This window comes from Myotis lucifugus, unplaced genomic scaffold (genome assembly GCF_000147115.1).
Source record: "Myotis lucifugus unplaced genomic scaffold, Myoluc2.0 scaffold_1, whole genome shotgun sequence".
In the NCBI taxonomy this organism is placed as follows: Eukaryota; Metazoa; Chordata; class Mammalia; order Chiroptera; family Vespertilionidae; genus Myotis; species Myotis lucifugus.
Genome location: NW_005871049.1, coordinates 14,788,199 through 14,803,902, shown reverse-complemented (window position 1 = coordinate 14,803,902; position 15,704 = coordinate 14,788,199).

Genomic DNA, 15,704 nt, shown 5'->3' with positions numbered 1-15,704 from the left:
GATTTGTGGGGGGAGAGGAGGGGATATTGGGGGGAGAGGAGTTGGTTAGTGGTGAAATCCCGCGTCCTGGCTAGGCTGTCCGTGCTGCTGAACGTAAGAGACTTTTTCTCAAGGGGTGTCTATCTCCTAAATTTTTAAATGGGCACATCATAGTTATCGCGAGGTGTTTCTCTGAAGACGAAGAAGATGTGTGTAAAACTGCTTCGGGCAGAGCCTGACCCATTAGAAGTGCCTAATCACTATCTCTATGAGCCAAGCTGGTTGCTGAGATAAGGGTGGTTCAGCGGCGTCCACTCTCCGGTGATTTTTCTCGGGAGAAGATGACTTTGCAAGAGCAGGTTGAATGAAAGAGGGTCCTTGTAGATGGGGTCGAAGCTGGACACTCCAGGTTTAAAATAAAGCCCCGGAGGACTTACAGTGGCTACGGGATCATTGGCTAATAGAATCATCGAGAAAATATAGCAAGATAAATGGAAGCAACACATTTTAACAGTGACCAAGAGAGGAAAATTATGCTAAGGGCTTGGAACTAATTACTGGGCTTCTGAGTCCAATTAAACAACCCAGTTTTCAAACGTGAAGTCGATGTGGTGGTGTCAAACCAGAAAGCATTTAAAGGCCAACTCCAGACAGTTGTGAATCCTGCTGTGAATCCTGCTGTGAAATAACAGCCAGCGCGGTGGGCATTGTGCTGAGCGTTTTCATGCACTCCCTGATTTGATCCCTATAGGAACCCAAAGAGATAGGTGTTACAGTCTTCATTTGCTCAAGAGAAAACTAAAGCACAAAGAGATGACATAACAGGCCCAAGGCTGTCCAGCCAGTGAGAGGCTGAAACCCCATCTGTTCTTCGCCAGAGCTCATCCACCACCACAGCTGTACCTACCACAGAGAAAACAGGCCCCCGTTAACCTTTGTAAATGACTGCTCCAGAATGAGGGACATACCCGAGACCTGGGCGATGTGACATGATACAGTGCAATATGTTGTTGGTAATAATTAAATGCAGGAAAACCGTGTGGTTGTAGTGGGAAGAGGGCTTCATGACATAAAGTGGTATTTGGAGACAGCAGAAAAAGAAATGTAAACTGTGGACTGATAAGGGGGAGGTAACTGGCGAAGCATTAGGGCAGCTGTGCTGGGCACGTCTGCAGACAAAGCATTTAGGGGGACTGTGGACAAAAGCTCAGAGGAGACACAACAGGAGTTTGGACTCAACTAGTGGCTGTGGCATAAATCTGGAAAATAGATAGCAATGTACCTCTTTTGGGTTCGATTGAAGTCCATGTGGGGTGATGGCTCCATGCATCTCCTTTCTGCTCACCGTTTTTACATTTAAAATAAAAATTTTTTAGTGTTTTATTTTTACATTATTTTTATCCTCACCCGAGGATGTGTTTTTATTGATTTGAGAGAGAAAACATCAATCAGTTCCCTCTCGTTCAAGTCCCAAATGGGAATCGCACCCGTCACCTTTTGGCTTACGGGACGACACTCCAACCAACCGAGCCACCTGGCCAGGACTATTTTTACTTTTTTTTAGGCCCTGTTTCTTGTGGAAATCAATAGATAGTTCTTTCAATATTTTGTAATACTCTGCACTTAAGTCAATAAGACTCCTTGCTAATTTCTGCCCCTTGAAAGCTTGTTGGGTAGTTGAAAGTAGATATGGAATTATTAATAGTAAGACAGTATCTTATAAGTTTTATCAGCTGTTGAAATTTGAACAATAGCTCCCTAAACACAATTTTTTAAAAAAGAAACCCACTAAATAATCTAATTCCAAAATGGTATATTTTAGACATGGTAACATATGCATTCTGACTTATTTTGAAATTTTGTCTTTTTAGTAAGAAGTGGACAAATTAAGCACCTGTTCTCAGAACCAGGTATGTTAATGTTTACATGGACTAACAATCTGTCCAGTTTAGTTATGTGTTGCTAGTTCCAAATGCCTAAGAAAATAAGCGTCACATTTAAAAACAAAAGCATATGTTATTAATTTTAATCACACAATATTGTAAAGGCAAACAAAATATGCTCTTTTTAAAATTAAAATAGGCATGTCTTATTTTCTTAAACATTTTGGAAATAGCAATACATAACTTGATAATATTTTTTCTGTTTTTATATATTTTTTCATTGATTTCAGAGAGGAAGGGAGAGGGAGAGAATCATTGATCAGCTGCCTCCTGCACGCCCCCTACTGGGGATTGAGCCCACCACCCAGGCATATTCCCTTGACCGGAATGGAATCTGGGACCTTTCAGTCCGCAGGCCAATGCTATATCCACTGAGAAAACTGGCTAGGCCAACAGTAATTTTTCTTTTAAGTTAGACCTTTTTAGCTTTCTAACCACCGTAGTTACTAGAGAAAAGTCTCTTTAAGAGCTTATAAAACAATTGAACTTCTCTTATCCCTACCATGAAGAAAGCAAAGAGTAATAAGTCATCTCACTAATTGACCCCTTATCAAGAATAAATACAGACCATTCATGTCTCAATCTCTATTCATGTCTGGCCCTATGCTACCACTGTGGGGCTGTCTTCCAAACCCTCTCCACCTGGGGACTGACACTTTCTCCCTCAGCTGCTGCTGTAGATCTGACATTAGTCATTTATGTGCTTACTTACTAGTCTGCATTTCTGAGCTGCCCTTCACACGTGACCTGTGTCCAAACCTCACACACACAGACACACACACACACACACACACACACAATGACTTGTGGAACTGAATCACTATTGCATTAAAGCTAGGTAGACAGAAAGGCTGGGCTTTTACTTTGTTTTCTTTTAATCAATAATAAGACTTTTCAGTGTAAATTAGTCAAATAAATAAGCCATTTACCCATATGTTTTGCCTTCTATTTACTTAACTTGGAATCTCTACAAATATGCTATGAGTATGCGAGAGTACCACTAGCGTAAACTTTGTTTTCTTCCCAGCATATAAGATTTGAAAAAATCTTCTTAGTGAGTATGTTATAGAGTATGCATAAGGATAATGTAGAAGGAACAGAAGCTTAGAATCTAGGTGACCCGAACTATGGTCACATTCCTTCTAACTAGTTGTCTCACCTAGGATAAGTAACTTAAACTCACTGGGCTTCTTTTCTTCATTTGCAAACTGCTTATACCAGTTTCCTTCCAAAGTTCTGATTCTATGATCTGTCCAATACCCCTTTCTATGTCAAGACATTATTTTCTCTCATCACTTTGAGCCTGTGAAACACTTCCTGGTTTTTCCCATATCGGGACAGAACATCCACACAGCTGCCTGTGAAGAGCCCTGGATTTGGAGTTGGGACCCTGGGGTCTTGGTTCTGTCAGATGTGTGACCTTGGACAAAAGACTTTACTATTCACAGGTTCAGTTCATCACGTGGTTACTTTGGAAAATCTTGTTTTTTAAAAGATAAAATATATTAATGTTTCTTTAATTGATATGCAGTCATTTATGTCACAGTTTTATAATTTTCTGCTCTCTTTTTCTCCCATAGTGATAATAGTCATTATTTTTGGGGTGTTGGCTGGTGTCATTGGAACTATACTCCTTTTTGCTTATGGTATTGGCAAACTAACTAAGGTGAGAATTTAGTTTGGCTATTGATGCTACTGGGTTTTTTGGTTTATTGGTTTTAGAGAGAAGGAAAGGGAGAGGGAGAGGGAGAGGGAGATGGAGAGAAAGGAGAGAGAAATACCGATGTGAGAAACAAACATCAATTGGCCGCCTCCCAAAGGCCCGACTGGGGATGGAACACACGAGTTGATTTGGAGCATTGTCCAGTACACCAAAAGGGGGATTCCCAGTCAGGGCACGTATCCGGGTTTCAGGTTCAATCCCTAGTCGGAACACCTGTGGGAGGTGGCTGATCGATGTTGTTTCTCAATATCTCTCTCTCTCTCTCTCTCTCTCTCTCACTCGTCCTCTCTCTCTCTCTCACTCTTCCTCTCTCTAGAATCAATTTTTTAAATAAATAAATAATTTTTAAAAGGCTTGTTTAGTGGGGTAACAACACTGCAATGGGGAAGCTATAGCAAGATTGATGGTAAATCTACACTAAATTCCTTTGCCCTTTTCTTTTTTTAACTACTTCTTTTATGTGACTTAATCACCTAAAGTTATGCTTGATTGTCATTACTCCATGTAAATGGATCTTCTCTAAAGAACACTTTCTTAACAAAAGTGCCGGGGTCCAGCCCCTGGAGTCCAGGGGTTCCCAAAGGTGTGGACGGAGTCGGCGAAGAATGTTTTACACGGAGACAGCGTTCAGAACTCTCTAGCTCTCTTTAGTCTCTGTGGATCTTCCTGTGCCTGGCTGAGGCCACAGAGAAAGATCCCGAGGCAAGCTGAGCCTTTATTTTATAGTCAGAGGTAAACATAGTTACACTGTTCTTTTGAGTTTCGCCTGTTTTTGTTCTTGCTCTTGCTGCACTTCCCTCAGCCCATTAGCTTCCCAGATAAGATCTAGGGAGCCTCATAAGGTCAAGCCTAATTATGCTTAAGAGGACTGTGCCCTCTAAGCTGGGACTTGTTTGTGACTTTGCCAACAGGTCAATCCGAGGTTTAACCCTATAGCGGCTCCCCACACAAAAGTAAAGTAATGGAGGGTTTGAACTAATATGAGAGATTCTGTGAAGACTTGAATACAGGCAGTCTTCTCTTGTCTGCAGAATAAATATTAAAGAGATTTTCTTCTTGTGTTTGAGCATATATGACAAACTACGTTTTTGTCTTCTCTTAGTTGATCTAAAATCTGAAAGAATCAATGAAATGCTTAGTTGACAAAATTCAGAGAAAATCTTCTACATGCATATAGTAAAATTGGGTCATGGTCAGTATGACTAAGAGATTTTTATCTCTCTATAAAATTTCCATTTTAGCTTTTTATTATAGCAGGAAGTAAGGCAGTCAATGTTTGAAGTAATAATTCAGCTATGGAAATGACAAATAGTATTTTACTATTTAGAAGTACAAATACAAGTTTAGAAAAGTTTGTAAGTATCTATGAAATAATAACCTTTCTAAAAAGAAGGGGGGGAAAAGACTCTACAAAGTGAATTACAAAGAGAACAACTTTAGCCAAAAAAATTTTTCATCTGAGATCTTTTTCTTTATAGTGTCTTAAGTTTAGGAAATGTTGACATTAATATTTTTCTGCCTTTTACTTATAGAAACGTTCACCTAATGTGCAATCTACATTCTCACATGACCCAGACGCTCCTTTAAGTTCTGTAGAAACAGGAAATCCAGGTTGGTGTGACTATTCTTATTGCCTATTGCCTTTTGCCTTTGGGGAAGGGAAATAAATTAATGAATTACATCTTTCTGATTTGGGAAGGGTGTGCCCAATTGGGATTCATTTACCAGTATATTCTACTAGAGACCCAGTGCACGAAATTTGTGCACAGGGCGGGGGGGGGGGGGGGCCGGGGAGGTCGTCCCTCAGCCTGGCCTGTGCCCTCTTGCAATCTGGGATCCCTCAGATAGGGTCCCCAGGCCTGGCTGGTGATCAGGGCCTATCAGGGCTTTCCTTCCCCCAGCTGCCAGCAGCTGGCCCTACCCCTGCAACTGCCACTGCTTGCCATCTATGTGGTGTTGCCGCCCCCACCCCCTCCGCCACTGGTCACCTCTCTCTGCTCACGACAAGCATGGGGTCCGATCGCTTGGCTGGCCTGGGCCTCACTCTGAGGACAATCGCTGGCGAGCCCCGCCCACCCGCCACAGCACTGCTGGCCAGGTAGCCTGGGCCTCCCTCTTTGGGATGATTGATCACCCAGAAGAGGGAGGCCCAGCCCACCTGGCTAGAGCTCCACAATGGATCTCCACACAGAGGTGGCCTGGGCCTCCCTCTTTGGAGCGATCTCAGAGTCAGCCTCATCTCCCACCCACCCCCACCACCCCCGGTCGATTGCCCTGCAGGCCGGTGGCCTGGGCCTCCCTCTGCTGAGCGATCGGTTGGAGAGAGAGAGAGAGAGAGAGAGAGAGAGAGAGAGAGAGAGAGAAACATCGATGTGAGAGAGAGACATCAATTGGTTGCCTCCCGAACAGGCCCCTACCAGGGCTGGGGAACCTGCAACCGAGGTACATGCCCTTGACTGGAAATCAAACCCTTGAGCGTTCAGTCCAATGCTCTAACCACTGAGAAAACTTGCCAGAGCATAAAGGATTTTTTTTTTTTAAGCAACACAAATACTGTAACTCAAGCATGTCAAACTTGTGGCCGGCGGGCCACGAGTTTGACATGCTTGCTGTAAGTAACACAAAAGCAAAATTCTTTAGTCCACTTATTTTCCAAACTATAAAGTTATATCAAGGAGACCTTGCAATAGGTATAGTTTAACAGCCCCTGATCTGGAGCCAGACCTGGATTTGAGTCCATATTTCAACACTTACAACCTTCAGCAAGCTACTCATAGGGAGATAATGATAGTTAACACAAAGATAATTTAATAGGGACATAATGATAGTGTCAATCATGTAGAGTTTCATGAGAAATACATGAGCTACAGCATCTAGAACAGTTATGGCCATAGTAGTTTTCATTTTCACTCCCAGTTGCAAAGTAAATACACAGCATGTGGAGAACTCTGAGTACAGGTTGTTCGTCATCTAGAATACTATTTCCCCACGCAGTGTTGTCTTTTAAAAGAGTGTTTATTGCCAGCCTTAAAAAGTGGGAGATTTTTACATTAAAGAACACCCTTACAGAAAACAATGTGAAGCCTCCATACCAGCATGAGAGTAATTCATAAGAGCTGAGTCATGGCTGTTGTCTCAAATATTTATTAAAATACCAAGTCAGTTTCATGTATTTCATTCATAGTGGCCTCTTAGTTGACCTCACTAATTAAATATCTAGTGCCTATTAAACTTTGCCCGAAGCATAAACCCAAGTGGCATCTATTTTGGGAGATGTCCACCAAGAACAAGTCTCTGTGGAATGGGCTTCAGCGTTCAAAGGAAAGGATCTGATTCTGCATTGATAGAAGGTTTTCCTATGATTATCATACATCCTGACAGAACCAAGGTCCTGTAAATGTTCAGCTTCTAGTTTTAACCCTGGACCAAGCCCCTACCTTCAAAGGACTACCTAGGTTTTCTAGACTTTGGGAATCATAAAAAAAAAAAAGTTTTTTATTGACTTCAGAGAGGAAGGGAGAGGGAGAGAAATAGAAACAGCAATGATGAGAAGAGAATTATTGATTGGCTGCCTCCTGTACACCTCCCATTGGGGATTGAGCCCGAAACCTGAGCATATGCCCTGACCAGGAATCAAACTGCAACCTCCTGGTTCATAGGTTGATGCTCAACCACTGAGCCACACCAGCCAGGCTCACCTTAACTTTTTGAAGTTACACATACGTAATTCAACTCACTTATCACTTACTGCCTTCCCACTATATTCTGCCCCTGCACAAGTTCTATGTTAGTTTCTCATCTCTGCAGAAAGTAGGGGCAGAGCAATTATGTTTGTTTCTTACCTAAAGCATTTAGAATAGATTTTCTAAGAAATTCCGTATCTTTGCACATAACTCTAGTAAAGCTAGTCTGAAAGGAAATTTCTTTCATTTCCCAACAATTATATGTAAGAACAACACTGTAAGAGTATAGAATTCTGAAATTTATTTTATGTATTAATTTTCTGTTGTATTTAAATATAAACTATGTCTCATACTATTGGGTTTTTTCCCCCCTCTATAATTCTTCTACAGAAATATAATCAATGAGAATCTGCTCACCAAGCCAAATTTTGGAAGAACTAAAAGGACATGAGACTTCAGTCAAGTGAAAAGTTAACATGTAAATTGGACACGCTAATAAATTGTATACATTCCTAAATTGCACAATTTCAGGATGAAAATTTCATCATAATGAGCCCTGTGACTCAATGATGGAAAATGCCTCTACTTGTCAATATTTCAAAATGAAGAACAAATAGTTTATTTCAAATAGTTGCTTTTGTGTGTTAACATAATTTTTATAGTTAATTGATTTGGAATTCTATTCTATTGTATTTTAATAATTGTGCTGTCAAGTGAAAGGCTTGTAATATAGGTAAAATCTAAGTTCTTTTTGCATTCTAAACTTCTGAATCTATTTTCATTTTAAATAAAATCCTACCATTTCCTTCATTACTGAATAAGCAAGATATGCTAATACACTAATGGCGATGATATCTTTAGTCCCAATAATAAAGTGTGTACTTGGAAATAAATGCCTTGCATACATACATTCATATATACATGCAGACACATGTGCATAGGCTTAGGCATAGACATAGATATATATAAATGACACATGCATTCATCCTTTAATGCGTAAATCAATACAAAAAGTTTTTTCCATTAAAAAAAGTGAAATGTTACATACATATAAATGGCTCATTTAAATTTGTCTGATGTTACAGCATTAACTTCTCCAGGCCACTCTCTGATGCATTCATTGTGTTCCACTGGAAGAGTTACTTATGTAAATGGTCAGAGAATCTTGAGAAAGAAAAGAGTTAATGACTTTTCTTTGCAAAAGAAACTTAACTCTGTAAATGCAACAAGATGTGCGAACTCGACATGCAGGTGAATATTTTAATAGGTTTCTGTTGCATTCTTTTTTAGTGTTCTCAGTTAAATTCTTTAATCCATCCAGTCTTAGGTTTTCTTATTAAGAAGATTTTGAAAATTGGTTTAAATAATCTAAAAGAAATTTCTAGATATGAGACTCAGGCTTTGTGCCTATTCTGCTGTCACTCATTTATAGTGAAATATAAGTAGCAGTATAAAAACAAAGAAGTACCTTCCTGTGATATTCTACTTCCACATTAGTAAAAATCCATGTGGCTTTCCATTGCTGTGCGATAATAAGGAATATTATGTACATATCTGACCTGCCAACTTGAATTTATTTTTTAATAAATTAAAAAATTTAAATCTTACCTGCTTGTATGTTTAGAGAATGTTCTTACTAAGTTGTCTTTTTAAAATAAAAAAATAAAAACAGCACAATTCTCTTGGTATGTATTTTTAAAGTAGTTTTAACAGTATTATTGTGTATATCTAATCACATGGATGACCCAAGCACCAAGACAATGTACTTTTTAAAATGTATATTTTTCAATAAAAATGAAATGTTGAACCAAAAGAGAACATGACACTAACCTTGTCTCTGAAGTAACTTACAAGTCAAAAACAGTAGGATTCAAGTGACTGTGCCGTCTAAACCAGAGCAAGAGAATCCAGAGAATAATTAAAGCAAGAATTGTTTCAACTTCCTTGAACTTTTTCAGTTAATTTCTGTGTACTTCTGTCTATGGACTTCTCACATTTGAATTTAAAGTTTCTGGGAAGAGCCCAGCCTGTGTAGCTCAGTGTAGCCTCGACCCGTGAACTAAGAGGTCACCGGTTCAGTTCCCCCTTAAGGCACATGCCTGGGTTGCAGGCTTGATCCCCAGTGTAGGGCACGTTGGAGGTATAATGGATGTTTCTATCTCTCTATTCCTCTCTTTCCTCTCTCTCTAACATCAATAGAAACATATTTTTTAAAAAGAAGATTAAAAATAAAATAAAGTTTGTGGGAAGAAATGACCTTTATTCTCTTAATATTTTATAATTAAATTAGCATTAGGTTATAGTAAAGAAATCCGACCTATAAAGCTAACATGATCCCATGACAGGTTCATGCTGAATTTCTTAAAATGTGGGACTGGAGTGGGGATGGGAGTGAAGCTGATTAGAAAATTTTATCCTTTAGGCGTGGGTGTCTGCTTGTGTGTAAGCAAAAGGCCTAAACTAGGGAGAAAATGAAGGGGGGAAAGTGAGAGACACTGAAGGGAGGCTATAGGAAGCCAAGGGAGGACCTGGGAAAGGGGTATTTTAGTGATATTAACATACAGTAACTGAATAAGAGCCTTCTGGTTTATTCTAGGCATTTATCTTATCAAATGTAGCAAATTTCTCACAAGAAACTTAAGAGCCAAATCATTTACGTAAAAATCAATATAAAATTCCACCCCATATCATGCACATGCCTGTACCATTGGTGTTACCTAACAGTGACACTTGGGGATATTAATGGGATCTACCCAGCTTTTGACAGGGGGGATATTAATGGGATCTACCCAGCTTTTGACAGGGAAGAGAAGAACCAGTTCTATAGAATATATTTTAAAGGACACAGGAGACAGAACTAAAGTTATTTTTCATTGTATCTTATGAGCCTTGTTCACTCAATATAAAACCACTAGAGGCCTGGTGCGTGAAATTCATGCACTCGGGGTGGGGGGGGGCGGTAGGAGGCGGCCCTCGGCCAAGCCTGCGCCCTCTCACCGTCCAGGAGCCCTCAGGGGACGTCCTTAGCACAGTCAGGACATCCTTAGCACTGCCACAGAGCCTCTCCCGCCACTGCCGCTGCACTCACCAGCCCTGAGCCCGGCTCAGGGCTTCTGGCTGAGCGGTGCTCCTCCTGTGGGAGTGCACTGACCACCAGGGGCAGCTCCTGTATTGAGCGTCTGCCCCCTGGTGGTCAGTGCACATCATAGTGACCGGTTGTTCCACTGTTCAGTCAATTTGCATATTAGCCTTTTATTATATAGGATTAGACAGATAGAAATACGTATTAATATGGTAAAAACATCTCTTAATGAAAACAGATAAGAGGTCCCCAAAGTGCAGGACAGGGTTGAGGGAGGCATGAAAGAACAAGCTAAGAATGCTTCAGCCTCCAGACCTACTATCTCCTCCAGCTCTGGGTGAGCTGAGTGTTTGTCACAATCATCAGTCCTCACAGATCCCACAGCCTCTAGGAGACAAAAACAAAACAGAAAAAAACATGTCAAAGAGTCACATGCCACGACTTTGATGCAAGGAAGTATGATGAGATAAAATCAGTTGGAATTCTATTCATTTTTCTACTTTTGGAAGAACCTTTCAAAGTGCAAAGCCTAGTGCACGGATGATGACAAACACTTCTACATTCTGGGCAGGAGTCTTCACAGTTCTCGTCTATCAGATTCTCTCATTTCTATGAACCAATGACTGATGTATGTTTCTGCTGAACTCCCCAAGTCTGTACTCCAAGTGGTTACTACTAATTCTCAGAACGGTCATGAAAGATGAAATCCAATATTATTTCTGATTTAAAATACAAGCAGCAGGGATGAGGGTGCCGCCATTGGTCATGTGACCTTCTTTTTCATTTTTGCTAAAAGAAAACTTAAGGCAAGAATAGCACTTTTGGTAGTAGACTTTGACAGTCTTTCATTTCTTCAGGATAAGTAACCTATTTATTTTTTTAAATGAAACCTTGAGAGAGCAATGCTGTCATCTATTTCAATGACTTGTATAGTATTTCATAATTTTATTAGGAAATTCTAGGAAAACCCTATTTTTCAGCATCCAAAATATTGGCTGCTTTTGACAAAATCTGGATAATGTTTCCTTTAGGTCTTTATGAGTTTTTTCATTTTTCTGAAACATTTGCAATCACTAATTTTGCATCTGAAAATAAGAAAGCATAGATGCCAAACTCATGAGCACACTTTATCTAATCTGACTTTTCCCTTACATCAACATGACATCAGACTTACATATTTTCTTTCAGGTTCAATGACCTATGATTGTGTAATAGTGGGTCCAGTTCGAAATTTAGGTGAATCTTCCACTTGCAACATTGAGAAGGTGTTTCTGTGGTGGACAGTTAGGCAGACTTGAGCAGAGCAAAAACCATGGGCCAGTTTACAGAAGGTCCCCTGGACAGAAAGTCCTGGACACAACGGGCAGAAATGGTAGAGCAAGTTTTGAAGAGAAGTATTGTTTCTTGGTGTGTGTGTGTGTTTAAATATATATTTTATTGATTTCAGAGAGGAAGGGAAAGGGAGAGAGAGATAAAAACATCAATGAGAATTATTGATTGGCTGCCTCCTACACGCCCCCTACTGGGGATGGAACTCTAAACCTGGACATTGTGCCCTTGACTGGAATCTAACCCAGGACCCTTCAGTGCACAGGCCGACTCTCTAGCCACTGAGCCAAACCAGCTAGGCCTTTGGTGAGTTTTTAATTTATTCATCTTTATTGTTGTTGTTGTTAATCCTCACCTGAGGATAATTTTCTATTGATTTTTAGAGAGTAGAAGGGAGGAGGAGAGACAGAGAGAGAGAGAGATACATTGATTTGTTGCCTCCCACATGCGCCTGACCAGAGCTAGGGATCTAGCCTGCAACCGAGGCATGTGCCCTTGATCAAAATTGAACCCAGGACCCTTCAGTCCACAGGCTGACTCTCTATCCACTGAGCCAAACCGGCTAGGGTGAGATAAGTATTGTTAATCAGGACCTCACCCCAAGGCACCCTTTCCTCCCCTAGATTGTCTCAGGTTTTGTCGGCCAGATTCTCCCCCTGACCTTTTCTCCCCTGGCATATTCTCCTTCCTCTTAGACCCTCCTTCTCCATGCCCCCGACCCTTAGAGAAAATGGAGAAAAGCCCCATCTGAATTTCATACAAGGACAGATGACAGGACAGGCCCAAAGCAGTTAAGCCCCCTCCAAGGGGATAAAAGGACCCCTAGCCTACACCCCAGGGCAGCTCAAAGAACTGCCTGCCCACTGGAGACTTCCTTTTAGGGTTGAGTGTCATCCCATGCACCAAGATGTCACTGGTTCAATTCCTAGTCAGAGCACATGCCCGGGTTGGGAGCTCAATTCCTAGTAGGGGCATGCAGGAGGCAGCGATCAATGATTCTCATCAGTGTTTCCATCTCTCTCTTCCTTCTCCTTCCTCTTGCTCTAAAATCAATAAAAACATATTTTTTTAAAAAAAGTTATGCTTTAGTCAGGGAGAAACTGATTACTTTTTAATAATACTAAGGTTTAAAAGCTAATACCAAATATCTCATGTCATCTTCTAGGATAGAGCACAGCCAAAGGCTCGAGTTAGAAAACTTGACAATGTGGATATTGATGCTCGATTAGCCACAAACCACAAGGAGGCACAGCCTCTAGTGAACCAGCCAGGACCTGATGGTTTCAGCCAGGCTTCTGCTGCCCTCTTCCAAGTTTATATCCCACAACTTACATTTAAATTTTATATATATAATTTTATTGATTTCAGAGAGGAAGGAAGAGGGAAAGGGAGAGAGAGATAGAAATATCTAGGGATGGAGCCCACAACTGGGCATGTGCCCTGACCAGGAATCGAACCATAACCTCCTGGTTCATAGATGATGCTCAACCACTGAGCCACACTGGCTGGGCAGATTTATAAATTTGAGAGTAGGAAAAAACAAGTCATGATCAAAAGTTCTGTAACAGTCCATTTAAAGGAAAATGATAACCAACAGGTATATTGAGGTGTGCTAACAATGTGTACCTCAAACTTCTGTGTGACTGAAGAATTAATTACCTGAAAGCTTAGGACATGAATTGTGGGGTCCCACCCACAGAGACCCTGATTCAGTAGATTGGAGCATGATCTGAGAATTCGTATTTTTACAAGCTGTCGGTGCTGTCTCGGCTGCTGGTCCTCGGGCACACCCGGGAGTAACACTGCTCTAATATAACCGAGATGTACTTGAGCGAGCATAGGACTTGGGCCTGGGAATGGAAAATACTGGTGGCCAGGAAGCCAAGTTAAGACCAGGTTGTCAGAAGGAACCACGGAGAAGCTGACCACAAGAATGTCACCCACCCTGCCCTCCTTACTGAAAAACGCAGAGGTAGCTGATTTTATCTCCCTTTCTAACTGTCTGCTTCCTTGCAGATGTTGAAACCACTGGCCCGCATGTGAAGTTGATCAAGGTTTGACCGCTACATGACCTTCAGAGGGTGGTGGTAATGAGTCGTTGGCCATCTTCCCTCCACAGTGCAGGCACAAACATAGTTACCAGGCAAGACAGCTGGAAAAGGAAGTCACTGGGCCCTGAGATGGAAATTGCATAATTTCTGACTTTTTCAGAAAGCCCACCTCTGTGCGCAAGCCCGTTTTGTCCCCAGTTTATAAAAGCAGCCAAGCAGAGCCAGCCTTCACGCCAGCACAGTGGACCTTCCTTTCCTCTGTGCTCCCTCCTTTGTGGGGGAGCATAAGCTTAATAAAATCTGTTTGGAAATTTCTCTGGGGCTTCTCCTCCATTTTTATCTTGGGGATGTTATATTGTAAATCAGCGAGCTAACAAGTGGACGCCTTAATTAATCAGCAAGCCAAATTTGGAGTCTTTTATTACACTGGCGGTCTCAGAGGGGTTGTCTCTCAAAGTCTGAGCAAAAAGCACGGAGGAAGTTTTCCCTTTATACTTTCCCAGTGTCTCTGTCCCCCAAATATGGGTTTTCTGGATCTTTTGCAGGCTTTACAAAGAGCCCTATGTGCTGGGGTGGGGGCAGTGAGACTATATCTCAAGGCCTGGTCAGCGCCAGTATTGATAACTCCGTCTGGGGGTTGTATGGTTATGGCCTTTCCCAAATGGGAGCAGTGCTGAAGTAAACAGGTCCTGCAGGACCAGAAAAGTGAGCTCATTCTCCCTAGTATTCAAGCAAGCAAGCATGCTTACAGAAGCCAAGAGCAGGGTTAATTCACAGAACAAAGAACTATCTATGCTTAGTGGATAATTCAAACAGCAGTTTTTACAAAACAGAGGTTACTATGCTTCCGGGAACCCAAGAACCCCAGCGCCAGGTAGCATAGTGACTTCAATACTACCAACAGCAGGTTCCCACATAACGTTTGCTATAACACTGTGCATGAAAAGGGGCCACACGCTAACCGGATATGCTCAGGGAAGGCCTGCATGGTGGGCTTGCAAACTCAGGGACCTAAAGTAACCACAAAGGATGGTCTGAAATTAAAACTTTTTAACTAAAAGCAGTTTATGGCAGGTAGTCATGTCCTAGGCTAGAATCTTCCATGACAAAGGTCAGTCTTTACCTTGACTGAGCTTGTCTATTGTCTTTTGCACCTAAGATAACTTACGTTGGAATGGCAAGGAAACTCCTTTTTCCAGACCCCTCAGGGCACCACCAATGCACTAGGGCAGACCCTATAAATCCTCCCAGTTATTGTTATCATGTTAACTGTTGACTGTTAACTATCCTGTACCCGTCTATGTAAAAGATGTATGTGTCTATCATTTTACTTTTCTTAAATATGTTTTTTTAATTGATTCTTAGAGAGGGAGAGAGAGACATTGATAAGTTGCCTCCCATATGCTCCCCAACTGGGGATTGAGCCCGCAACCCAAGACCTTTCAGTGCACAGGACAACGCTCATCTAACTGAGTCACACCAGCCAGGGCCATTTTACTTTTCATCCAATTCCAGAGGTTTTCCAATTCCCGCCTTCCTAATCTATCACCAATGGATTTCATGTAAATCACTTGAGTCTTCTCTTTTGATTGTAATGGTGAAAATTGAGAGTGGGAAAGGACATGTAATGAGAACAGAGCCACAGTTGTCTAATAATTATTCACCTTACTAACTATAGGTAAGTTTTCTTACAGACCCTGGGAAACTGGAGGATGAAACAGCTTATAAAAGATAAGACACCTCAGAGCCCAGATGGGTCCATTACTCAGAAAAGAAACACATTTTGAGAGCAGACCAAGGACAGGACACGCTTTGATTTGGTCGCTGCACCTGGACCCTGACCCCCTCCAGGAGTTTTTCTCAGGAACGCTGACCATTCTCCGGTCCCAGGAACGGGCTGAGCTGTTTGTAACA